At 42.9% G+C, this 25,387-nt stretch overlaps 2 long non-coding RNA genes across 2 annotated transcripts in view; both read right to left on the bottom strand.

The window, feature by feature from the left end:
* LOC141579455 (uncharacterized) overlaps positions 1 to 6,411 on the bottom strand; it is a 28,398-nt gene extending 21,987 nt beyond the window's left edge. Inside the window, exons 1-2 of the long non-coding RNA XR_012510917.1 lie at positions 6,323 to 6,411; positions 2,426 to 2,561 (exon numbers count right to left, since the gene is read on the bottom strand). This is a non-coding gene — a long non-coding RNA (uncharacterized LOC141579455). The remainder of the gene's footprint in view (positions 1 to 2,425; positions 2,562 to 6,322) is intronic.
* Positions 6,412 to 16,865: 10,454 nt separating this feature from the next.
* LOC141579452 (uncharacterized) lies at positions 16,866 to 25,288 on the bottom strand. Its single transcript, XR_012510912.1, has 3 exons — positions 24,990 to 25,288; positions 18,065 to 18,609; positions 16,866 to 17,333 (listed from the first exon to the last, which is right to left on the bottom strand). It is a non-coding gene; the product is annotated as an uncharacterized LOC141579452 (long non-coding RNA).
* Between the last annotated feature and the right edge of the window lie 99 nt (positions 25,289 to 25,387).

The raw sequence follows: 25,387 nt of genomic DNA, 5'->3' as shown, positions 1-25,387 counted from the left end.
GAGTTCTGGGTTCTAAAATGCCAAAAATTTCTTTCACCTTAAATTTTACCTCATTGAGCTAATTAGGCTCAGTCTCAGGTCATTGTCTGCTATATTTACATTTCTGATCTGCAAGACAAAGACAGTTGCTTCCAGTTCCCCAAAGAACTGGTCTGTCACCTAGGTCCAATTGTATCTCCTTAATTTGCTCCAAACAAATTGTTCCATGTTAAAGCAAATGCTTAAGGCACTTAGTAATATCTCTTTTCCTTGAGTTATAAGTTAAACCCCGGGGTTAATCATTCATTCATTCATTTATTCATTTATTCATTCATTCATTCATTCATTCATTCATTTATTTATTTATATTATCCCCTGAATATCAGTTTTTAGTTTTACTTTATATTGGATGGCTCAGGTTAACTATTGGTTTCCTTTAGTTTGTTTAATTAATATTTTCTGAGGGACAGATATGTGCCAAGCCTTATAATACCAAGAGGCGAAGCATTTTTCCATTGAAACATATCTATTCCACAACATAATTAAGCAAAAGAAGTTTATATAAAGCCCATTTAAATATACCAATTTTACAAATTTTATCTTAATTTTATTAACTCTTATAACTTGAATTTTAATATTCATTAGGCTTAATCAATAATTTTAATTTTAGAAGGAGTGCCAGAAGCCTTTTTCTTTAATTTCTTGTCCACTTTATCTAATTTTATATAAAAGTCTCTGGGAACCCCAAGTTTGAGCCAAAGGACTTAGGCCCTTATGAATTTTTAATTTGATTAATTGGTGTGTTGCCCCAATCATTAATCTAATATCTCAGTCTATATATAATTTTTTCCACCCCTATAAGTATATATATTTTACACTGGGGTAAATAAAGCGGACTTGTTTGCACTTTAATGTTGGGGACCAGTAGGTCATCCCCTTGGCCTTTAATTAACTTTACATAGCGTAATATCAAAACCTTGTATCTAAATCCAAAAATGTCCATTTTATTTATCCCATTCAAAATAACCATTTAAAAACATTTATTCATTTGGGAGAAGTCCCTTATTTTTTTTTTCTTGTTAAGAAAAAAATTTTTGACATTTTTGCATTCCTTTTTTCAGTTACTCAACCTAATTAACATGAATTATTCTAATGTTTTTATTAGCATCCCTAAAACCCATTGAAGGGAAAGGGAAAACACAAATGTAGCTTTATAAACTGTTTTTTTTTTTAACTAAATTCTTAGGTTAACCATTAGATATATTTTCCCATCTTTAAACTTGATTGATTTTAATAGGTACCAATAAAACAGATGTTTATAATGAGAACTCTCTTAACTTTCACCAAGTTAGAAGTTTTTCTAAATTAAAGGATCCGTCATATGGCCATCAATTAATATATATATTAATATATATTATATATATATATTAATATATATATTATATATATATATATAGTGATTTTAAACCAATAAGATGAAGAGGCTTTTCGACATAAGAGGGGGTGTTGCCTAAATAAAATTCAAAATTTTACTCCCCAAAAAGTAAAGGCCTTTGTGGTCCAGGCTGATGCAACAAAGGTTAAGTTGGCAAAATGCCTGAGAATTGGTACAATCAAAGGATTGTTAAGAATCCCAATTTATTTGCTTGGCCGCCATGTTTACATAATACTTGTAACTTTGCATGACAGAGTCCAAGTTTTCCTTAAAAAAAAAAAAAAAGGAAACACATATATATACATACATACACATAAAACACCCAGAGAAAGATGAAACATTTACATTTCAAGGACACAGTAAGAGAAATCCAAGTTCCCTCTAAAGGGGCTTTTATTTTTATAAGGTCAGAATTTAAAAAAAAAAAAATGTTTTTATCAGGCCTGGCTAGTTATTTTCAGAGTGAGATTTTTTTTTTAATTCTCAATTAAAGTTGTAAGTTTTGTACGTACATAAACCTGGCTGGGGTATTAGTTGGAGGCTGACAATCTGTCATTTCTTTTTCTTTTGTTTTGAAAGTTTTATTTCCCTTTCTAAGGTCTGATTGTCAGAATAAAATCGCTAGTAGGTTTTCCCGCAGGGACAACTGCACGGCATGAGGTCTTTGCCTCTACCACTCCTGCAAGTTTCTCAGTCACCTGAGAAAGCTGTTGCCAGCAAGGAGGAGGGTCCCATTTTTGGAGTTGAAAGTTTCCTCATAAGATTTTACTTTTATCCTGACAAATTCAACGGAGGTAGCCAAATTGAGGAAAGCATTAGACCAGCCTCTTACCTAACCACTCAGTCCAGACCCCAGTATCATTCAACCGGACCCCACCCGGGACATCTCCACTGGGTAGGTATTTCCCCCCAGTATCTTTCAACTGGAGGGCCAGGAACCTGGATACACCACCAAATAAAACTCAGGATCATGAACCAATATGGGAGATCTGAGAACCAGGAGAGACTCACCCAAATTCATCTAGACTCCCCGAGGAGACGGGTGGGCACAAAGGGCCACTGCTTTTACCAAGGCTCCAGCTCCTTGTAGAGCTCAGGGGAAGGAGAAGTCTGCTCTGGGTCCCTTTGTGGTCACCAAAACTGTCGACTGAAATAAATGCACAGCCTAAAAGTTAAGAGTTATGTTTTATTTGGCGGGAGGACTCGAGCCGGGATGACAGCCTGTCAGATCGCTCTGAGGGACTGCTCCGAAGAGGTTGGGAAGGAGCTAGGATATATAGGAGCTTTACAAGAAAGACCAGGTAGTAGGAACAATAAAAGATTACTTGTTATCTAAAGGAAGCCAGGCATCTCAAGTTAAAGAACTTAGTGCTTTTCTATGTATGGGAGGAAGCAAACATTTGGGCTCACTGAATTCATTCCTTTGACAAGCACCTAGCTATCCAGGGCCAGTGTCCAATCCTTTGTTATTCTGAGTCCACTCAGAAGGTACCATTGTGAGTGGCTGCAGAGGCTGGGCTGCAGGCCCGTCCCCATTGGGGGTTGGCGGCAGCCACTGATAACCTGGTTTCAGCATTCTTTGTTTACTGATATGGTTGCAGTATTTTCACTCACATTGCAGTAATTTCGTTCACACCCTATTAACCCAGTGATGCCCTTAGTACAGGGCACTGTAGCCCGTTCCCTTCGATACTGTGCTGCAGTTCTTTGAAAACTTGAAAAAGAAGAGCATCGTGTCTGGGGGGTGGCCCTTGCACAGGGGTGACAGGGACAGCATGTGGTTCTCCAAGGGCTAAGCCCTCTCTAAGACACTGCTGTATGACAGGGCTTTTCTGGGCCCACACACTTCTGAGAGTTCTCAGGCGGCGGCGGAAAGGCAGGCTCACCGTCTGTAAAAGGCAGGCCGAGGGGGCAGACGCGGCAGGGGGGCATCATCTTGTTCCCTCAAGGCACAATGCCGCTCGGACTGAGCTCCAGGTGACAAGAACAAATGCGGGCACACTTTCTCCTTGTTCATATTTTCTTTTTAAGTTTTTCCCTACTTGCTCCCATAATTTTAAATCGATTGTTCCCTGGGCAGGAAACAAGGACAGAAATCCCATACGACTTGCAGTAGTTTAACTAGTTGTTCCTCAGGAACGGAACACTGGGCCGCTTTTAAGAGTTGCTGTAATATCCTGAGGTAAAGAAGTTGTTCTTTAGTCACTTGCTGGTCCATCTTAAAAGAGGAAGTGAGAAAAGAGAAAGACAGCTCGCACTGAATGCTGGCCACTGTGGCAGCTGCTCCAGGCGGGGGCTGCTGTCCCTTACCGGGAGGCAGTTTTCAGCCCAAAATGCTTTCTCCTCCCTCAGCGTGTTGGTTCTGCTGCTCAAGACTGTCACGTCGGGGTCACCGCTTGTGGGCTTTGTCCGGGAAAGACCCACCGCAGAAGAATGAATTACTCAACACTTCAGCAAGTCAAGAGAGTAAGAGGGAGCCAGAGATCAACTCCAACTCCCAGGGCCCCTCTGCAACTCTCGTATTTATTGAGAATAGTCAAACAAAGTATTAAGACAAAGCACGGCACAGGGATGTGCAAGGGGCAGGGCGTGTGCAAGAATGCAGGTCAGCAGTTTTGTGAAAAATAGAAACACTCGTCTTAATCTACATTTTCAGGGAGAAGTTTACAAGGTTCAGGGAGTGTACAACTGATAACGGAAACCAGGCAGGCACAAAGACCCCATAAAGTTCAAGATCTAACTAGAGAAGAGAAGAATGCCCTGCTGTTTTCAGCAAGGGAATGATGCGATGGTTTCCCAAGAAGCAGAAGCAGCCTTATTGATAACAAGCTACACCGAATATAAGCAAGGTTTGTCTCACTGTTTTCAGCAAGACACAGAGCAGCAGTTTTTTGCATCGCAGCCTTACAACCTATTAACCCCTGAGTGTGCCCCCACATATTATTATAATACTCTGCCACGAGGAGCTGAAAGCCTTTTTGCTAAAATCTGGAACACGACAAGGATGCCCACTCTCATCACTTCTATTCAATATAGTATTAGCATTCCTAGCCATAGCAATCAGACAACAAAAAGAAATAAATAGGATCCAAATTAGAAGAGAAGAGGTAAAATTGTCATTATATGTAGATGAGATGATACTACATATAGAGAACCCTAAAGACGCCACACAAAAACTACTAGAGCTAATAAAAGAATTCAGCAAGGTAGCAGGGTACATCAACATACAGAAAACAGTGGCATTTCTTTACATGAAACTAATAATACCTTTTAAAATTGCATCCAATAAATAAAATAATTAAGAATATATCTGACCAAGAAAGCAAAAGACTTATATGTAGAGAACTACAAAACACTGACTAAGGAAATTAGAGAGGACTTAAAGAAATGGAAAGATATCCCAAGTTCTTGGACTGGAAGAATTAATATTGTTAAAATGGCCATACTACCCAAAGCAATCAACAGATTTAATGCAAAACCTCTCAAATCACCCAGGATTTTTTTTTTCACAAAACTACAACAAATAATCCTAAAATTTATATGGAATCAAAAAAGACCCAGAATTACCAAAGGATTACTGGAGAAAAAGAACGAAGCTGGAGGAATAACCCTCCCAGATTTCACACAATACTACAGAGCTAGAGTCATCCAAGGTATTGGTACAAAAACAGGCATATGGATCAATGGAACAGAATCGGGAGCTCAGAAATAAACTCACAAATTTTTGGTCAGTTAATCTTTGACAAAGGAGGCAAGAACATACAATGGAGAAAAGACAGTCTCTTCAGCAAATGATGTAGCAAAAACTGGACAGCTGCATGTAAATCAATGAAGTTAGACTTCTTCCTCACATCATACACAAAAATAAATTCAAAATGACTTAAAGACTTAAATATAAGACAAAACACTATAAACCTCTTAGAAGAAAGCATAGACAAAATGTTATTTGACATATACCTCATAAATATTCTCCTAGGGCAGTCTACCCAAGCAATAGAAATAAAAGCAAAAATAAACAAATGGGACCCAAATGAACTTATAAGCTTTTGCACAGCAAAGGAAACCATAAGCAAAACAAAAAGACAATGTATGAAATGAGAAAAAATATTTGCAAAAGATGAAACTGAAAAGGGCTTAATTTCCAGAATATATAAACAGCTCATACAACTGAATAACAAAAAATCAATCCAATCCAAAAGTGGGTAGAACTAAACAAGCAATTCTCTAATGAATTCATGCAAATGCACAATAGGCATATGAAAAAATGCTCAATATCATTAATTATCAAAGAAATGCAAATCAAAACTACAATGAGGTCTCACCTCACACCAGTCAGAATGGCCATCATGCAAAAGTCCACAAATGACAAATGCTGGAGTGGCTGTGGAGAAAAGGAACCCTCCTACACTGCCGGTGGGAAAGTGGTTTGGTGCAGCCATTGTGGAAAACAGTATGGAGATTCCTCAAAAGACTAAAAGTAGACTTGTCAAAGGCTTTTGATCTCAGGCAGGCTGACAAGCTCCCAAAGACCTGGGCCTCGCCCATTATTCCGCCCCAGGTCGCCTGCACCTTGAAGGGTCGGGGGCAGCCACCACTCATCAGACAGGCCCACCTGCGCCAGGGGACCCTGGCCTGAGTGTCAGTCGGAGGTGCTCCGGGCACGGCCGGCGCCCTCCCACCTCCTGGGGCTGCGACCGCTTTCCCAAACCCGCTTATGAGTGGCGGTGAAGGTGCGGGGTTCAGTGGCTACTAATTTGGGGGGGCACAATGAACCATGGCGGTGGCCCCAGACCGGCCTCGGGGTCCTAACGAGCCACGCGGCCCCAGCCTCACCTCTGCATTCCCACCTGTGCGCCTCCCCCGCCGGCTCCCCAACCTGCGTGCCCCCACCAGCATCCCTTCACCTACCCAGAGGCGCCAGCGAAGGGGACGGCAGGCGGCTGCCCAGATCCAAGGCCGTGTTCCTCCTCGGGGGGCGGGCTGGTCCAGGAGAGCCCAGCTCCTGCACAACTTCCGCGAGCTCTGGGCGGGCAGCGTCTCCTGCAGCACAGCACGAGGCGAGCTGGGCTGGGCGAGGCCCGTTCCCAAAGCCCCACCCTGCCACAGACCAGGTCCTGGAGCCCAAGCAGAACCACCAAAACCAGCCCTGAGCCAGGCCACACCCCCAACCACACTCCTGCTTGTCAAAACCCCTGTCACTGAACCCCCACCCCAGGCCAGGCCTGGTCCCTGACAGGACCCCCAAGGTGAAACACCTTATTATACTGAGGTCCCCGCCGCCACATTCTGCCCCACTATGTCCTAATCTAAGACCCCTGCACCCCAAGCTGACACGTCATACCTCACCCCAGGCCCCCCATTCCAAGATTGTCCCCTCACCCCGGGATTGCAGACTTAACCCTCAGCCGGGTCACTTCCACTCTGAGGGGCCCAACCCTCAGCATGTTTCCCCCACTGCAGGATATCCCCTCACTCTGAGTGCACCCCTGATGCAGGAAAACAGATGTGGGGCGTGAGGAGGGCAATGTCCCTGGTCTCAGTTGAGTCCCTGGAATGTGCCCCGCCAAGTGTGGGTCCTTGGCTACATGCAGGAAAGCATTCAAGAGAAAGCCACAGTTGAGTGAAGGTAGTTTATTCAGAAAGATACATTTAAAGGCAAGAGAAAGGCCAGAGAAAGGTCACGAGGTGTGGGGGTTGGGTGCTCAGATTAAAAGTAGGGACACATTCCATAGACAGAATGTGGGCTGTCTCCAAAGAGAGAGAGAGAGGCGGTCGTGAGATGCCCTGTTGCTGTTTTTTATGGGCTTGGTGGTTTCATATACTGATAAGTGGAAGGACCGGTCTAAGTAGCCAGGGGACGGGGCTGGGATTCCTGGGAATTTGGCCATTTCCCACTCTTTGACCTTTTGTGGCTGGCCTTTGGACTTCCATGGTGCCTGTGGGCGTGTTATTTACCATGTTAGTTTATTACACCGAGAGTATAATGAAGGTCAAGATCTACTTGAAGTTTAATCCCTCATTATCCTGAGCCTCAAGGCCTACTGGGGGTTGACTCACCATCTTAATGTTAATTGCTGTAGCATTCCTTGAATGGCTGCGCCTGCCCCTTTCCATCCTGTCTCTCCCCTACCCCAAGCTGACCCCCTCACCCTTCACCCCATGTGTGCTGGGGCGGTCCACTCTCCAGTCACCATGGTGACAGCCACCAGTCAGAGATCTGGTGCAGTGTGTGGACAAACAGCCCTGTGTCCAGGCTCTGGGGCTCGGCAGGCAAGGTTGGAGGCAGGTCAAATTCCTGCCCAGGGGCCCTTCCCCCTGTGCCCTGTACCTCCTCTGAGCCAGAGGCTCAGGGTGTCCCTGGCTGTGCGCCAGGGTGGTCCCAGGCTGATGGTGTGGATGGTGAACCAGACCCCAAGGGCAAGGTGATGGGTACATGGACCTGTCAAGGGGAGGATGCGGCCAAGCCTGGGGATGGACAGCAGGCGGTTGGCTGTGTGCATGGCCTGGGCTCAGCCCAGGTGGGTTCAGGGACTGTGTTCATTCATCTGGGGGCAGAGGGAAGGGGGACGGGAGCTTTGAACATGTCCTTCTTAGGAGCCCAAGGCTCAAGAGCAAAGTTCCTGCATCCTTCACACAGTTGTCGGCGATTTTTTCTTTCATGCTACACAATAAAAGTGAGAGCATTTGAGAGGCTCAATTGAGTTCGTCCCTGATTCCTTCTCACTCTCTTGACTTTCCACAGAGTCCTGAGTAATACATTCCATCTCATTGGGACTACTGCTGGATAGAACCCACACTTTCTAGTATAAAAGGAGCCTGAATTCTGACTGGGGAATATGGTTTTCCAGGATATTAGTCTGCTATCTTGTCAATTGGCCGGCTTTCCAAATAAAGTCGCTATTCCTTGCTCCAACACCTCGTCTCCCCATTTATTGGTCTGTCATATGGTGAGCAGAACATGTTTAGACTCAGTAACAGCACCTCACACCTTCCCAGTACTTTTATTTCCTGTCTCAGAAAAGAGCCAAACAATTACATAGTAAAAGATACTCAACTCTATTATAATCAGAGAAATATAATCAAACGTGAAATGCTGTTTTCCAACCTATCAAACTGGTAAACACTTGCAAAGACTTTCCCAGTGTTGGGAAACCTGCTGGGAAGCCTTCAAAGGCTGCCGGTGGTGGTGGGCTTTAAATGGTATGACACCTTTGGAAAGCATCCATTTGTTATTATCTATCAAATTTTTAATGTGCAAACCCTCCAACCAGCAAACTAAGGTCTACAGAGAAACTTTTACTCCATATATTTCAGTATTGCTTATGTTTTCACACAAAATATGTATTACCTGAGGAATTTAAAAATACATTTTATAAAAAGAATTCTGAAATTTAGGCTTCTATAAATATTTTCTTGAGCTTTATAACTTTACTACCCTGGAAAAAAATTAAATGTACTTTCTTTTTTTTTTTTTTCAGAAGTGATTAGCAGCAAAACTTGAAAATGTAGAGACTCTGAGTTTGTCTTTGGGAGAGGCCTGCAAGGGCCCCAAGGACAGACTCAGTGGCTGCAGGGTTAGGGTTAGGGCCTGGGAGGAGCCAAGGAGATGGGTGGGATAAGCTAAATTTTAAATGTCGGGTGGAAAGCAAGAGTGTGGCAAGAAGCCCAGAAGTCCCCACTTTCCATTCTCAATGAGTCATGATGAAAGAGGAATAATCAAATGGTCGCACTTAGGTAAAAAGACTGCTTATTCTGATGCTTGCCCTTAGAATGGTTAATGAACATGACCGACCAGTTGCTACCCACAGTTCCAGGCCCAGTGTTAAAACTACAGCCATTGATCTTACTGTTTCTATTTTATTCCAGTAATCTAAAGTCATAATCATGCTTGGTCTCCGAGTCCTTCTCCAGGGAGAAAGTCACGGGACTGTAACCTTACAAAGTAGCCCAAATAACCAAGAACACATCTTAAGTGTTTACAAGATAAAGAGATGTAACCACTAGCTTCTATAGAATTGGTCACCTGAAGGCATTATGATGCCATTCTAAGTCTTCTGATGAAAAAATGATCCTATTGGTTGTTATAAATGCTTCATTGTTTAAGCTATGGCTATTCACCCTGCTCCATCCCCAAGATGGCTTCTTAGTTTTGAAGGCACTAGCCTGCTGTGGGTCTGCTTTGCCTGGCAAATTAATAAAGCTTCCTCTTTTCTTCTAAACTCTAAGACCTTGTCTCTGTGTTATTTGGCTTGTCAGGGACAGGGGCCATTCTTTCTGCAACAATAAGGTCATGAGATAAACACAGACAATCACCAGGACCTCTGGATCCACCTGACATCAATATTAAAAACAGATGTAAAATCACAGAGCACGAACTAAGGAGCACTCTACCGGTGGTACAGTGGGGCGTGGGGTTGCGTGAAGCAGCGTGGCAGGACACACTCACGTTGTGCAGGCACGCAGGACCACTGCAAAAGAAAAAAATATGAAGAAAAAAGAACATTCTACCTAGTAGAAATTAAAGTCCTCCTTCTTAATCGGGATACTGAAGAATGTTAAAAATGTATATATGCACACCTTTTCAAAGCAGGTCAAATATGCTTGGGCTGGGGAGAGTTCAGGAATGGAAACCCTGAGTGTACACATGGCAATGGCTGGGGCAGGTACTGCCAACACAGGATGAGCCTGTACCCCGGGCACAGGGCTACTGTCAAAATAAATCCACTGCAAGAACAAACATTGATGAGTCAAAAACCATAAAGTTGAGGTTACAAAACAAAGCCAGGATCCAAACACAGCCCCCTCAATGTCACTACAAACAAAACATGGGAAACCAACTCAGAACACTTCAACAAATAATGTGGATCCCTTGATTCTCCCAAACACAGCACAGGGACCTGTGCCCAGATCACTGGCATCTTTTAGGTCTGCATGTCCGCATTCCTGTGCTTTGAACATCTCCTTTGTAAATTAAACTGTAACCCCTTGCATATCCAGGCCATCTTATCTGGAACAAGGCCAGGCTGTCTAAATCAAAAAGCTAAATTCCAGAATACTTAAACAACATTTCGCATTATTTCCAGAACACAGCAGGGAAGGCCACCCACACAAAGCACAGTTCCTGATGCAAGGGGTGGGGGCAGGTGACTGTCCCAGAGCTTCAGGCATTCGGAAATTCTGAGCAGTTTTCAGGAGTTCTAGGAATGTGACCTTAGTCATTCACTCATTTATGAGTTTTATTAATTAAATTAACTCATGCTTTTATTAAAGTTCATAAGAAGTGCACCTTTCACAACACAGTGTCACAGAATTACAACCCTTACACCTAAGAGCCCATCTCTGCATCTAGAAGCACATGATTAAAGAAACTTCCGTGTACTGAGCCCTCTGTGGAGGAAGCTAGTAACATTAACCTGAATGACCTTTATTGGATGAGAATCCTGAAAATTTGCTGGCGTCAGGTCTGTGTAAACAAAGATCAAGTGTGCCATCTCTGTCTGAAGGCTCAAATTAGTGAGATTTTACTCGGGCCAAATTAAATTTAAAGGCCACCACATGGAACTTTCTAGCAATCAGAGCTATCTGAGCCACCTCAGGAGACAGTTCCTCATCCCAAGTGGGCTGGTATAGAGGTTGATCTGAACAGGAGAGCAGCCAGATTTGAAATCATATATTTCTGGAAAGGTGGGCCACAAAGCCAGGTGTATCTGTGTGCTGCTGGTTACACACACTGCAGCAAAGACCCACACAGAAATTGCCACACTCCTACAACCTGTCTTTATCAATATCAAGGGAGGGGCAATGGTAATATTTGGAGAATGAAGGCAATCTGTAAACTTTAAGATCAATGTGGCCTTTGGGATCTAATTTATAACCTGATATATTACAATGGCCTCTATGCTATGCTTAACTGTAGGCATATATTAAAATGAAAATGACATTGCATAGCCTTTGTCACTGAAACCCTCTCAGATACCTTCTGTACTTACTGTGGTGCTGAGAACAACGTGTGCACCAAGTATTCACTGACTAAGCAGCTAATTCCATTTAACAATATTGATAGAAATGAAACAGGATGACAGCTAATGCTGAGTCTTGCTACATACCAGGCATTCCTTCTATTTTATGTGCATTATCTCATTTCATAGAAAGAACACGGAATTTGGAGCACATTGACCAGGATTATAATTTCAGCTCTACTTAAAAACAACAACAACAACAAAACAAACCGAATAGGATTTGCACCAAACTTCAACACTGGTTACATGTAGGAAGTAAGCCCAAGGAACAGTGTGAGAAATCTACACTTAAGTCTATGCAGTTATATACATGAATATTGACACATAGACATTCTATTATGTATAAATCATACATAGCATATACCTAGTGTGTATGCAGGTGTTCAAAAAGTATTTGCTGTTTTGAACTTTTAAGAAATTTGCTACTCTATAAAATATAAACAATTTACACATTGCAACAGAGAGGGAATTTGCAACAATTTCACAATGTGATGTAATTTACATTTAAATTAAATGATTGATTTCTTCTAAATTATTTATCTTATTTTTCATGTTAAAACCCTACAATGACCTCAGTGAGCATATCATAATGTACGCATAATGATGGCGAATATATACAAGCTCACGTTCCGGCAGTTAAACATAAGGAACAACACAAATATTACTAATAGTGACATGCCTATTTATGGGAAACTTGTTTTCCGTTTTTGTAGTTTTCTGTATTGTTCAAATTAACAAGGTCCTTGGCAAACATAAAGAGTTCTGCTCTTTGACCTGCTGACCGTGGGGAGTCCTTTGAGTGTGTTGGGCTAGGACTTTCGGGGCAGCAGTAGTGGGAACGCCTCACAGGGGAGATGAGGATGGGAGACTTGTCTTCAGTATAAAGAAGCAATACACATTCACTGTGAAGCCTTGGAAGAGTTACTTGCCCTCTCTGAGCCTTGAATTTCCAGGCCTCTAAACTTAGTTTGATTTCTTATCCACTTACAAAGCCCCCACCAGTGCAGACTCTAACTCACAGCCTCTGGACATCTCTGGATACATGCAGTGTGTGAAGCACCTGCTTCCAGGGTCTGAGTCTGAGAGCACTTCCCCCTGGACAAACAAATCCTCCACGAGGCACACGACCCTTCCCTGACCAAACCGTGGCTCCTCCAGACTCGACCTCCATCATCTGACCTTCAGAATCATCCTGCTGGGCCCATGTCACCCAGGAAAGTCCCCTGCTGAGTCAGCTTAGCCAGGGCTGGGATATGACCACCCAAAGAAATCTGACCATCTGGCCTGCCTGCAGCAGGAACCCCTTAAGGGCCAGCCAGAGCCCAGACCATGGATGTTTCCTCTCAGTGAGTCTTCATCCATGACCCTACCCTGTTCCTGGGCTGTAACCCCCACTGGCCTAGGCCGAAGTTGGACTTGGGCCTGGTTCCCCCAGCCATGTCACCCCTTGGAGAGTTCCTCCTGAATACAGTGTTCCATTTTTAGCACCTGTCAAATAACTTTCCCTAGGGGCACTGTGGCTGTCCATGGATCAGGGCACTGTCTTCATTGCCCCCACGTTCTGAAATGATGGACACAGAAAAATGGAAACCATCCCATTTGCCACCCAGCCTCCCCTTCCAGGAGGGCCCCCCTCAGACATCTCCACCCAAGGTGCTCACTTTCCTAGGGCTGGAGGTTACCTCAGTCTCCAGTCACCAGCCACCCTCTGTGTCACCAGACCAAAGACCTGTGGCTTTTCATTAATCCCATTTCCTCCAATGAAAGAATCATGTAAATACAATAAAATACTAAGAGGAGCAATGAATACAGCCCCCACCTCTCCACTGCCACAGCACCTTTGTTTTAAAGCACTTTAGCTTCTGCTGTCCCATTTGAAACTTTCCTAATATCTTAATTAACAAGGTAATATGTATTCTTTGTATTCTATTTTTATTGAAGTATAGCTATTTACAATATTGTGTTAGTTTCAGGTGTACAGCATAATGAATTGGTGTTTTTGCAGATTATACTCCATTATACTTTATTACAAGATATCGGGTTTAATTCCCCATGATGCACAGTAAATCCTGGTTGCTTATCTATTTTATATACAATAATTTGTATATCCCCTTTTAAAATTATAATCATGTTGGGTTTACACAGTATTTAATAATTATTTTAGATGTAAAAATGTGGAAACTGAAACTCACAAACACATGTACATGTAAATACTAGACTCTGTGATCACAGAGGAAATAGAAGAGTTAAAACCCTGATGTTGGGAATGCAGCCTCCACCAGCTGCCAGCTCTGTGACTCTGGGTAAATAGGGTCACCTCTCCCAGTGGTCTCCCGACTGCAGGGCGGGAGTGAGGAGCCGCCTCCCTCCTGGGGCACGGCCTGGTGCTGGGCGGGCGCTCCGTGAGCTGGAGCCCACGGGGTTGGGACTAGAGGCTGGCCAGGATGCCCAGGAAAGGGGGGTGATGCACTGAGGGGCAGGACTGATGGGGCAGAGCAGATGAAGCTGCAGGGGGCGGCCCTATGGCCTCCTTTCCCTCCAGGACAACCCAGGCAGACCCCCTTTACCCCAATCCACATGAACTGGGCTGGAATCTTTGGCTCAGCCTCTCTGAGGATCCTCATGACTGTCCCACAGGCCTTCACTTGGGGGTGGCCCCTTCTTCCCAGGAGCCTGGAAATGATGGGAGCTCCCTCATAGGGAGGTGTCCTGGGTACCAAAGCTGGGATCCAAACATCAGGTGCCACCCCGGGTCTGTCTGTGCCCAATCCTCAAGTAACACAGGCCAAAGGCCACCTGACCCATGGGGGTCCAAGGCGCTGTCCCTGGGGTCTCCACATGTGGGGGCATGTGTTTGGCCTGTGCTCCTCCAGAGGAAGCAGGGACTTGGCCCTTCACTTCTGCAAGGGTCACCCTGCAGACTCAGGCCCCTGGGTGCTACACAAACACACACATGGCACACACCACATACACACCCTACATAAACACACACACCACATACACACACACACCACATACACCCCACACACAAACATGAACATGCAGACACACATCACACACACATAGGGCACAAGCCCGTGTCTCCCTCTTCCCTGGGGCCATGCGGGGAGCCCAGCGGGCTGACCAGTGGCAGCCACAAGGCTTCACTGACTCACAGTAAATTCCATCTCATCATTAAATTTGTCATTTATTTTAAGGTGTCAAGTGGGAAAACTTTTAAGAAGAAACTCAGCAGGACAATGACTGCACGGCCTCACAGAAGTAGAGCCTGAGGCGGAGACCCGGACCCGGGAGATGTGGGTGAGCCAGCAGCGGGGCTTCTGCTCAGGTCAGGAAGAAGCCCTCGTCCCGCCCTCCTTCCCCTCCTCCTTTCCTTCTTCCTTTCTAATAACTGTATTTGGAAAGGCTTCTTCTGCTACAGTTTGCCTGTTCCTTTTGGTTCCATTTAATAGCAACAGATTTCTTATACTGGTGTGAACACCGTCAGTATCTTTTGAAGTGCACCGTGCTTTTCCCGATTAGGAGGGTCGGGCACATTCACACAAAGGAACCAGAGATTATCCAATCTGCAGCAACTTTGTAATCAAGCCCAGCCACTAGGCCCTCACCGAAGGCAGGGGAACATCAGCCCTCCTCAGGGCTCTGCGGGGAAGACAGTTTTGTGGCTCTGGGCTGCCCCTCCAGTGACACAGTCACCACCGGATGGGGCAGCCGAGGCCTGAGCTGACAAAACCTGCCTCGGTCTTCAGGAACTTTCTCACTTACCAAACATCAGCCTCTCCCCCTCCTTTCTTGTCCTTCCATGGACCAGAGAGGACCGGTGGCAGGGCTGGGCCATCAAAAGACCACGAAGGGCGCCCATTCTTTCTCCCAGAAATGACCTCCTGGAACCTGCCCAGCTCTTATCCAGCTACTCCCTAGTGTTTCTGGTCCACCTGACCCCAGTAAAGTCCATGCAGATGCCCTCCAGGCCTTGAGAAACCCCCAACCCCCTCCTGTGTCCACCGCTGACCAAAGTGTGCACCTGAGACTGCAGACTGTTTTTTGGGGATTATATGTATATATATATATAACCCAGAGGTTTCAATCTTTAAAGACTAGAGAGCTTTTCAAAATAGAAAAGAAACCAAAAATAAAATAGCCTTTTGTTCTTGAAGAGTTGCCAGAACTCAAAATGTAAACTCCAGTTTTGCAGTATATTCTGGTTATATGATCCAGACCTTAGAAGACCGTTGGGACAGTTCGCAGAGCCGCCGTCCAGTGGGCAGCCCGTGCCCCGAGCTATCCGCCTCCCCCCGCCCGCCAGCCCGAGGCCTCCCGAGCCCCGCCTGCGGCCCCAGCAGCAGCGCCGGGGAACACCTACATCCACAACCTGCTCGTGGACGGGACCTGTCAGGATGCGGCCATGGTGGGCTCTAAGGACTCGCCCCACAACTGGGCCGCCACCCCAGGAAAACCTTTGCTAGCATCACACCAGCTGAGGTTGGTGTCCTGATTGGCAAAGACTGGTCAAGATTTTTCATGAGTGGGCTAAGGCTTGGGGGCCAGAAATGTTCTGTGATCCGGGACTCACTGCTGCAGGATGGGGAATTTCCCATGGATCTTTGTACCAAGATCACAGGTGGCGCACTCACCTTCAACATCATGGTCACCGTGACTGCCAAGACGCTAGTCCTGCTGATGGGCAAAGAAGGTGCCCACGGTGGTATGATCAACGAGAAATGTTATAAAATGGCTCCCTCCTGTGGTGTTCCCAGTACTGACTTCATCTGTCCCTTCCCCTACTGCTCCCCACTGATTTTGCACCCCTCTCCTTCCCCCCCACATACACCATTTTTATTTTTGGGACCATTACCCCACACCCCTTTTTGCTGCCCAAACCACATGGTCAGAGGCCAGGGCTGGATGGACACCTCCCTCTTCTCATACCCTTCCTTTGTGTGGTTGGATAACTTTTTTGTTTTTTTTGTGTATTTTTCCTGAATAAAAAAAGATTCTACCAAAAAAAAAAAAAAAAAAAAAGACTGCTGATCTGAGCCAAAAATATATAATTCTCTTTTAATGTCAGATGCTACCTTTTCAGTAGCCTTCCCCCAAGTTGCTTTCCATTCAATTGCCTGCTGACCCTGCCAGCTCTGCCTCCCCAGTCTTGTGATTCACTTACCTGTGGCTCTGCTGCACAGGACTGGGAGTTCTCAGACCATCCAAATTTCTCCTCCAGGATGACAGACATCTCTGGCCATTCAATTGCCATATTCCTTGATGTTTGGGTTCAAAGTATATTTGTGATGGTGGCGTTTCCAAGCTCTATATAGGGTCTACCGCCACGCTTAAAGTCATAGCTGGGTCTGCCATGAAAGTCCCCCTTATAAGCCTAAGGTTTCTTCTTAGATTTACACTAAATGTACATTTTTGTTAATATATGACTTTACTTCTTTATTTCTTGCAGTCTCCATGTTACATATTTTTAGATAAAAGACTCAATTTCAATTAAAATTAACTCAAATATATCTCTTTTATAATAGTATCAAGAGATCGGAAACAACCTTGAAATATGGCGGTCATAATCTCATGGGTTTTATTCTCTTTTTTTAAGCAAAATAAATCATTATCTCCTTTCTTCCCAGTGGGGACACGGGGAGGGGAGCATTAATCCTGAATGTTTACTTATGTTTAAAAAATAGCTTTTCAGAGTGGGTGAACAGCCTAAATGTGTTTATTTTTTATAAGAAGTAGGAAATTAAACTCCTGAAGACAGTTTCTTTACCTTGTTAATTTAATTTATAAAAAAAAATGTGGTGAAAATTGCAAATCTTCTTCAGACTTCTCAAAGATATTGGGACAGGTACCTTATCACATAGGTCATCACCAATGGTCTTTCTGATTCTAGAGAAGGAACCCTATTGTGAAATAGTAAGCAATTAGTCAATATTATTAATTTATTCTGAACCTTTGAGAATTAAGACATAAAATGAGAACAATTTCCCTTTGGTGCGATATTTATCCATAATGAGAAGATACTCATCCATCCATTTACTAGACCCTGGGATGGCGGAGAAATGTGGGTTGACTCTGAGTAGCTGCTGAGCTGATGGAAATGATGCTACAGTTCCCACATGTCTCACTGTGCTCCCCCTAGACATTTGGTTTTCATGGCTCTCTCTGAAGTTAGAGAAAGTCATAATGGATCATCACCGCATTTAGATTGTGATTGTGATTCTTCCCACCTAGAAATAATGTGGCTTCCCAGGCTCAGGCCAAAGGACTCTCTCCCCAATACATAGTGGTAGGTTAGTGGGGGAGTGGGACACCATTACCCCATGCATAGAACAATCATTTAAGAAATGTTTTAACTTATAACTTAAACCATGAGATAATAAAGTGTAACTGAAACATTAAAGCCAATGGTTTCAACAACTAGCTATGTAACACTGACTAGTGCAAAACATGGGTCTTACACAGAAAACTGATAACACAACACCCACCCTGAAAGAATTTATGATCTAGTAGGAGAAAGAGAAAGAGCAGGTATTCAACAAGTAAGTAAGCATGTAAGTAAATACATAAATACTGAAAAAATGAATTCTCTACTAGAAAAAGAAACAAAGAAGAGCTGGCATTTCCAACTTACAGCATAAGAAGGCACTGAAGGCTTGGGGATATGAGCATGAAATAAAGTTGAATTGGATGTTCTTTTGTCCCTTCTGTAGTTTTCCCAAATGTAAATGGATTCCTTCCATAAGGCAGTGGTGTTACAGTACTAACGCTACTCTTAATGTCCCTAATTATCGAATGTGGAACAATGCAGATGGCAGGCTATTCAGGATTTTTCTTCCTTTGTCTTTCACCATGAGAACCAGCTCACTGCTCATTAAAACATCCTGCAGAGGGCAAACAAGGGAGGGGAGGGAGCTGAAATTACTTTTGGAAGTTTTTGGGAAGCATTGGTGAAAGTTTTGGTGGAATTGTAGAAACAGTCTCTTTATACTGTCTTCTTCTTTCAAAGAAATCTTGTTTCCCATCAGTGAGATTTATGTGGAGAGTAGAAAATGCCATGTGTGCTTTGACTTTCTGGATAATGGAGTCTTCAAAGAAGGACTTCAAGAAAATAAAGTTTTCTCCCAATTCATATCAAATATTAATTTATATTTTTCCTCTTGAAATTGATTTTATAACCTAAAACAAACCAAGATAAAATATTTCTCAACTAACAGAACACATCAGTATTCACAGAAGTAGCAGAATCTGTTTTTATGTTAAAATTGATGGACCTTAAATTTACTAAAGAAATAAACAAGTGAGAGAAACAAAAAAATCTAAAAGTAAAATTAAAACAACAACAACAACAACAACAAAGAATGACTTTAGAATAGTGACTCTTATCAAGAAAGGAGCATGAATTAAAGTGAAATCTGTGGTGAAAATTTCTGAAGTCCCAGATGCTAATCGGCCTCCTCATCCACTGCACCCCCACGGTCATTGCCTGTAACACGGAGAACAACTTCAGACAGAAGCAGGCTGCACATGTAAGCAGTATGGGTGCTGCCAGAACTTTATTTAAACCCAATAAGATAGAACTGATTCAATAAAAGAGGACAAGCAAGGGGAGGGACACCTGTACGGACATTAGTGAAGACTAAGTTTTGGCTGTTTAAACAAATAGCCCACAAAAATGAATTCTTCTTTGAGATAAAGACTTCTGTTTTTATTACTTTTAAGGCTTTTTGATGGTTGTGACGTCCCTGGGCTTCCAAGATACATACGAAAAGTGTCTTTTTATACACTAGATTGGAAAATAGAACAACTAATAATGATGATAATAATAGGTATTAAATCTGGGTACTAGGCGCAGCATACGAGGAAGTGTTTCACAACAACAACACGAGAGCTAACGGGCACTGAGCATTGTGATGTACAGTCACCGATGAGCAGTTTTAAATGTTTTAATTCATTTATTCCTCATGACAATATGGTGTGGATTCTTTTGTTACACTTGTTGGATCAATGAGGAATCTTGGGTAGATGGTGTCACATTTTAATCTAAATTTCTTGTGTAAGTCAAATACAATTTCCCCCTACCAGGATTTTGATTGTCTGATGTCAATTTATATGCACAGTATTTTTTATCTCCCATTTAAAAAAATAGTGGTAAAATACTCATAACATAAAATTCACTATCTTAACCATTTTAGGTGTACAGATTAGCAATGTTAAGAACAAGTACATTGTTGTAGAATCTTCAGAACTCTTTTCAAACCTTGCAAAACTGAAATCCAATACCCAGTAAATAATGCACAGACCCACCATTTTCCTTTCTGTCTCTATGACTCTGTCTACTCCAGATACCTCATACAAGTAAATTCACACAGCAGTTGTCTTCTTGTGACTTCCTTATTTAATGTGTCACAGAGTTTTTGAAAACATATGAAACTATGATAATGCAAACATATTATTTTCATTTTATAAGAAGGTTTTTAAAATTATTACTATCTCCCAAAAAGTGTCATGACAAGTGATGACTTCTGTGCTTTTTTTAAACTCAAATAATGATTTTAACTCACTGTTATTTTTTAATTTCTAATCATTTACTTAGAGCAAGAAAGGTTTTAAATCAACACATGGTACCAATAACAAAATATATATCAATACTAGACACTTATATTAAAATTTATTATCAATAAGATATTTGATACACTTTGCATTGTCAGTTTCTCAAATGAAAACTTTGAGACACACTTTATTATGCTTTATGAAGTGGATATTATTTTCACAAAGAAGTGTATTCCTAAATATTTCTAAGTATTAATTGTATTTATTTCCTTTCTTTTTTAATAAGTGGGATAATTTCCATCAATTACAGACCCACAAACCCAGCTGAAATAAATATTATATATTCCCAAGACAATCAGTCACCATTTTGCATTTACAATTTTATTCTTAAACTAAAATTTGAAAGAACCAAAGTCAAATAAGAACCTCATGTTTTTGTAATCTATCAGTTAAGTTTATTATTAAAAATTATTTTTCTTCCTTTACATATAAAATTAAGTAGACTGTGGCTCTTCCTTTGTAAAAAACAAACAAACAAACAAACAAAAAAACCAAAAAAAAACTAAGAATGTTACAGTTCAGATTTCAAACTTCAGCTTTTTCAACAAAGCTCAAATTTTCTTTTCACCATTTTTCTTTCATGACCTCTGATGGTGGAAATGTAAATTGACATTACAAATATCAACAGAAATAATGCCACAAATTCCATTTACCTTGTTACTGAAGATCATTTCCCTTCTTTTCATATTTATTTACCTTGAGAATGTAACGGTATTAATTATTCAACAATATAGAAAGAGTGTTGGACAATTTCATACTACTTCGAAGCATAAGAATTCCCTCTTATTCACAGTGTATAAATCTCAAAGTGTATGTGTGCACATTACATACAGTAAAATGAACATTTTATTGATATAACAACTTACTCCTGCAACTACTAACTTTCAAATGGAAATTGAATAAAGTTTGGCTAAGTTGAAACAATTATTTTAATTTACAAAACCATCATTTTTCCTAAATCCTGTACATATGAATAAGGCAGCAAAATTGTATATTAAGATCTGAATTATTTGAATTCATTACTTCAACTTAGTTAATAAGACTACTGTCTTGACATGAATTCCTCCCAAAAAGGCCTCCTCAAAGGGAATTTATCTGGGAATGTGACCCATAGAGTAGGAATAATGAACAAGGCGGTGAAAACAGGGAAGAAGGAAATGCTGAAGTATGGATATGTTATCACAATGACCATGGTCGACCTGTGCTGGAGTCCACAGGCTTTCTGGGAGGCCTCATGAAAGCCAGGAAATGAAGAGAAGGCTTTTCCCACAGGCTTCCACCTGCCATGGATTTAGTGGCCCTTGGACTTTGACTATCACATAAGCACTTGTAGGCTGCACATTCCGCATCCTGCATTTCTTGTCAGAAAGCTTCCAGGAAAGGAAAGGAGAGGCTCACGCCTTAGCCAGAGTAAGGGACTCCCCAGTTGCACCTGCAGGAAGCTGGTCAAAGTCTCCAAGAACTGGTAGTAGGACAGGTGCCTGCAGTAGGACACGGGGCCAGGAGGGTGCTAAGTGATGCTCAGAGTGGGTGCTGGTGCACTAGAGCCTTAGGACTCCTCAGACCCACCTTTTCTCTCCCTTAACTCTAATCTGCCCCTGAGTCTCCTTCCAGGTGCTGGCCAGCTGCAATCTCTATAAGAGGGTTTGTGGAATATCCTGGTGGCTACAGCTGCTCCCAAAGCCTTGCTGAGAGTCAGCATCTCTCCTCCCCACCACTAATTCTAAATTTCTCTCATCTTTGACCAGTGTCTCAGCTGATCTAAGGTTGCCTGCCTGGTAGAGTGAGCCAGACCTTCTTCATCTAGGTTTGATTTGCTTTACCTCCATGAGGACATTGTTGCTGTAAATGCCAAGATACCATTATCACTTGTCACAAAACACCAGGTGATGCATCAGTGAAGTTTGTGACTATTCCTTCCTGCCTCCACTATACAGCAGTGACCCAGGTTCTTCACGTTACTAAGGGCAAGTTAATCTTGAAAATATATTAACATATTAATTCTCTTTTGTCTGATGATCCAGGAATGAGAAGGCCAATCACTGGAATCAGGAGCCCAAAGTGGCTAGATGATAGTCAGTTCCTGTGGAATGCTTATGTTGTCCTCTGGTGGAAGTGTTTTCCTTCTTGGAAACCAAGATCTCCAATCCAGTAGAGCCTAAAGCTTCAGACACAGGAAGCATAAACTTTGAAATTGAGTCACTAGGAGTAATGGTAAATGGGGCCATTTGTACTCTCACCTCTTGGTTCCTGACAGGACAGCACCATATGTCAGCCATCGATACAGCACACATAGCACACACTTTCCCCAACCTGAAACTTGAGCTGAGCCATCAACAGCTCATCCAACCACTATATCAGATCAACTCCTTCTAGGTGATGAGACAGATGGTAATCCCAGTGGAATCTGTGCTCATGCACCCCTGGTTTCACAACTTTTGTCATAAATTAATCCCTCAAACACAGTGTTGTAGAGGATGTTGTGCCAATAAATAAGGCATTTTGTAAGCCCCAAATTCATGGTGCTGGTGGAGGCTTTGCTGGCAGAGAATTAAAATGCATTACCATTGTAGGTTTAAATTCTAGCAGGGATGAACTGTTGCCATCTCTAGAGTGGAAGGGATCCAATAAAGTTAATCTGACAGCAAATGGCTGGCTGGTCTCCTTGAAGGATAATATATCACAGACTCAGGACCAGGCTCTACTGTTGACAAGCTGGGCACTCAGAAAGGAGCAGGGTCTAGATCTGCATTAGGGAGAGGGATCCCAGTCTGCTGTACCCACGGCTCTTCCCAGCCATGGTGTCATATCTGTTCATGCACCAATCGTCCAAACAGGGGACCGCTAAAGGTTAAGGATGGAGTATAGTTCACACTCACAGAGCAAACTAAGCTGTCCAGTTGATTGCTGAGAGTCTTCTATTCAGAGAGTGCTCTTTGGTGGGCACTAACACGAGACAATGGTCTGCATGCTATATATCTGCCCCCAGAGATCCATCCACTTGCCTCTTTCCCCAGATTTCCTTGTCTCTGTTTTCTTTTTTTTTTTTTTTCTTGCTTTACCAAAGCCCCTGACAAAAAGTCATTTGCTACTTCCCAGTAGTCTATGCATATCCATAGCTCAGGCCACTTCTGCCTCCATATAATGTAATGTATGAATTGTTCTGTTTGGAGCTCTTCCCACTGGGAGGATGTCCCTTTAGGGATGCGTTCCTTTAGGGCGAGCTCTGAGTGCAGCTGTAGTGTGACAACTGTTCACTTATGGCTGCCATCAGTTTGCCACTTAACCCACATGTGAACCAGGCCAATATTTTTTTTTTTCTCTTTAATCAGCACAGCTATTTCTAGCTACCATCAGATCTGCTGGTTCACATGGCCTGAGATTCCAGGAAACTTGCACAACAGCCTTGGCCTCCTGAAGACCTTTTTATTTATCTGGGCATCATTTAAGTCCAATAAGTGTTTGGTACACTTTTCTCATAAGGCCCTTTGTAGAAGGGTAGGTAGAATGTTTATAATTATTCTTATGTCATTAAAGAGTCCTTTCTCACGGGCACTCACCCTCCATTTTAGCCAATGTTATCTGGGTCTGTTCAAATTAAATACATCCAGAAATTGGGTGCAGACCCTGGGTTTTGCATTGTGACAGTTGATGTTAGGAATCTGCTCACCATGTATTTACTGGGGAAAAATCTGTGTATATATAGACCTTCACAGTTCAACCCCTGTTGTTCAAGAGTTCAGAGTATTGACAAAAGACCACTGGGAGGATGAGAGAATGGAAGTTGGATAAGCAAGGAAGTGAAAACAAACTTTGAATTCTGGTTCAGCCACCATGTCTTTGAGCAAGTTACTTAATTTCTGTGCTTCACTTTATCTGTCTGTAATATGGGGGGATAACAGAGACATTGTGCAACTTTGGGTTTTTCTCACTGAAAGTGGCCGGTTTCTCTTCATCAACCTTTGCTGCCTCATCCTTTAGGTGCTTTAGGTCAAATTTAGCCTTTGTTTCCTCTAGGAAGCTTTCTCCGTCCTCCCAGGGGTTGAGGTGGCCTCCAATGTCTTTCAGCCACATGTACCTCTCCTACAGTAGCTGTTGTCATACAGAATTGCAATTGTCAGATCACTTATCTATCTGCTCCACTAAGACCAAACACTTTACTGGGGCAGGGATTATGACTGTCCTAGCCCATTTAGCACATATTGGAAAAAGTTTATAAATTTCATTGAACTCTCTTGTAGATTGTAAGGGTTAAGTGAAGTAATGTGTGTACAGCTCCTCGCAATTTAAGTGTTCAGTAAATAGTAGGTTTAAAAAAGCTCCATTATTTTTCACATCTTTATCATACGGCACAGTTCCTGGCATGTACATATTTGTATCTCAGTAAACACTTGCTGAATGAAAAGTTCAGGACAGACATGATAAGGTCCTTAACTACGTCTGCCAACACTGATTTCAACTGCTGTCAATTTTCCTTTCAGTATCCTAAATGCTGTCCTCTGAAACTCCAGTGTGTATTAAGTTCTTATTTTTTTAGAGGAAGCAATGGCAAAAATAAAATAAAAATCCAAGAAAATAATTGTAAGATGCCACTGTAGAATGGAGGAAAAGGAGAGGTAGTGGGAAACCATAGAGGTGCTGTGAGGTAGTAGGGCTTGGGGTGTCTGTATTTTCTTTCTTCCTTTCTTCCTTCCTCCCTTCCTTCCACTATTTGTTTGTTTGTTTCTTTTTTTTTTAACTTTCACTTAATTTTATTTTGTTTCGGAGTTCTACTGAGTTGTCTTCAGACACCTTCCTTTCATATCTTAAAAATTGTATCATAAGGATGTTAGGAGAGAATTCAACAGCCTAGGGGGTCTCAATAAAATAAAGCACATAGTTCATATGATACGGAGTACTTTCTGAATTTAGAAATTATCCCCCCGGGTGAATGGAGGAAAACTTACACTTGAGGGTCCCTTTGAATAAATGGAGTTCAAAACTTCTCAGTCCCTCCGTCTTTGTTCCTCTTTTCCTGGGTTCGGAGGCCACCTCTACCGCAGGGCGCACCTGCCACTCTCACCGCCGGCCAACCGGCGGCTCCAGCCCGCAGGCGGCTCCGCGGAAGGAAGAAGGGAGGGGCTCTCAGCTGCCAGTGGGCGGGGCGGGGCGGGGGTGCTGGGGGCGGGGCCAACGGGCGCGGGCGGCTGTGCGCGCTGCCGCCGCTACCGCGGCACCGGAGTGCGGCACGTGTCCGTGTTTACGTCCAAGTGGAGCCTATGTCAGCAGCCGACTGGCGACATTGTGACAATACTGAGGCACAAAGTTTAGGAGACGCGACCCTCCGTCAAGCCAGCTCCTGGCT

This window comes from Camelus bactrianus, chromosome 2, assembly GCF_048773025.1.
Source record: "Camelus bactrianus isolate YW-2024 breed Bactrian camel chromosome 2, ASM4877302v1, whole genome shotgun sequence".
Taxonomy (NCBI): domain Eukaryota; kingdom Metazoa; phylum Chordata; class Mammalia; order Artiodactyla; family Camelidae; genus Camelus; species Camelus bactrianus.
The sequence above is the reverse complement of the archived record's forward strand: the minus strand, read 5'-3'. Positions and strand labels throughout refer to the sequence as shown.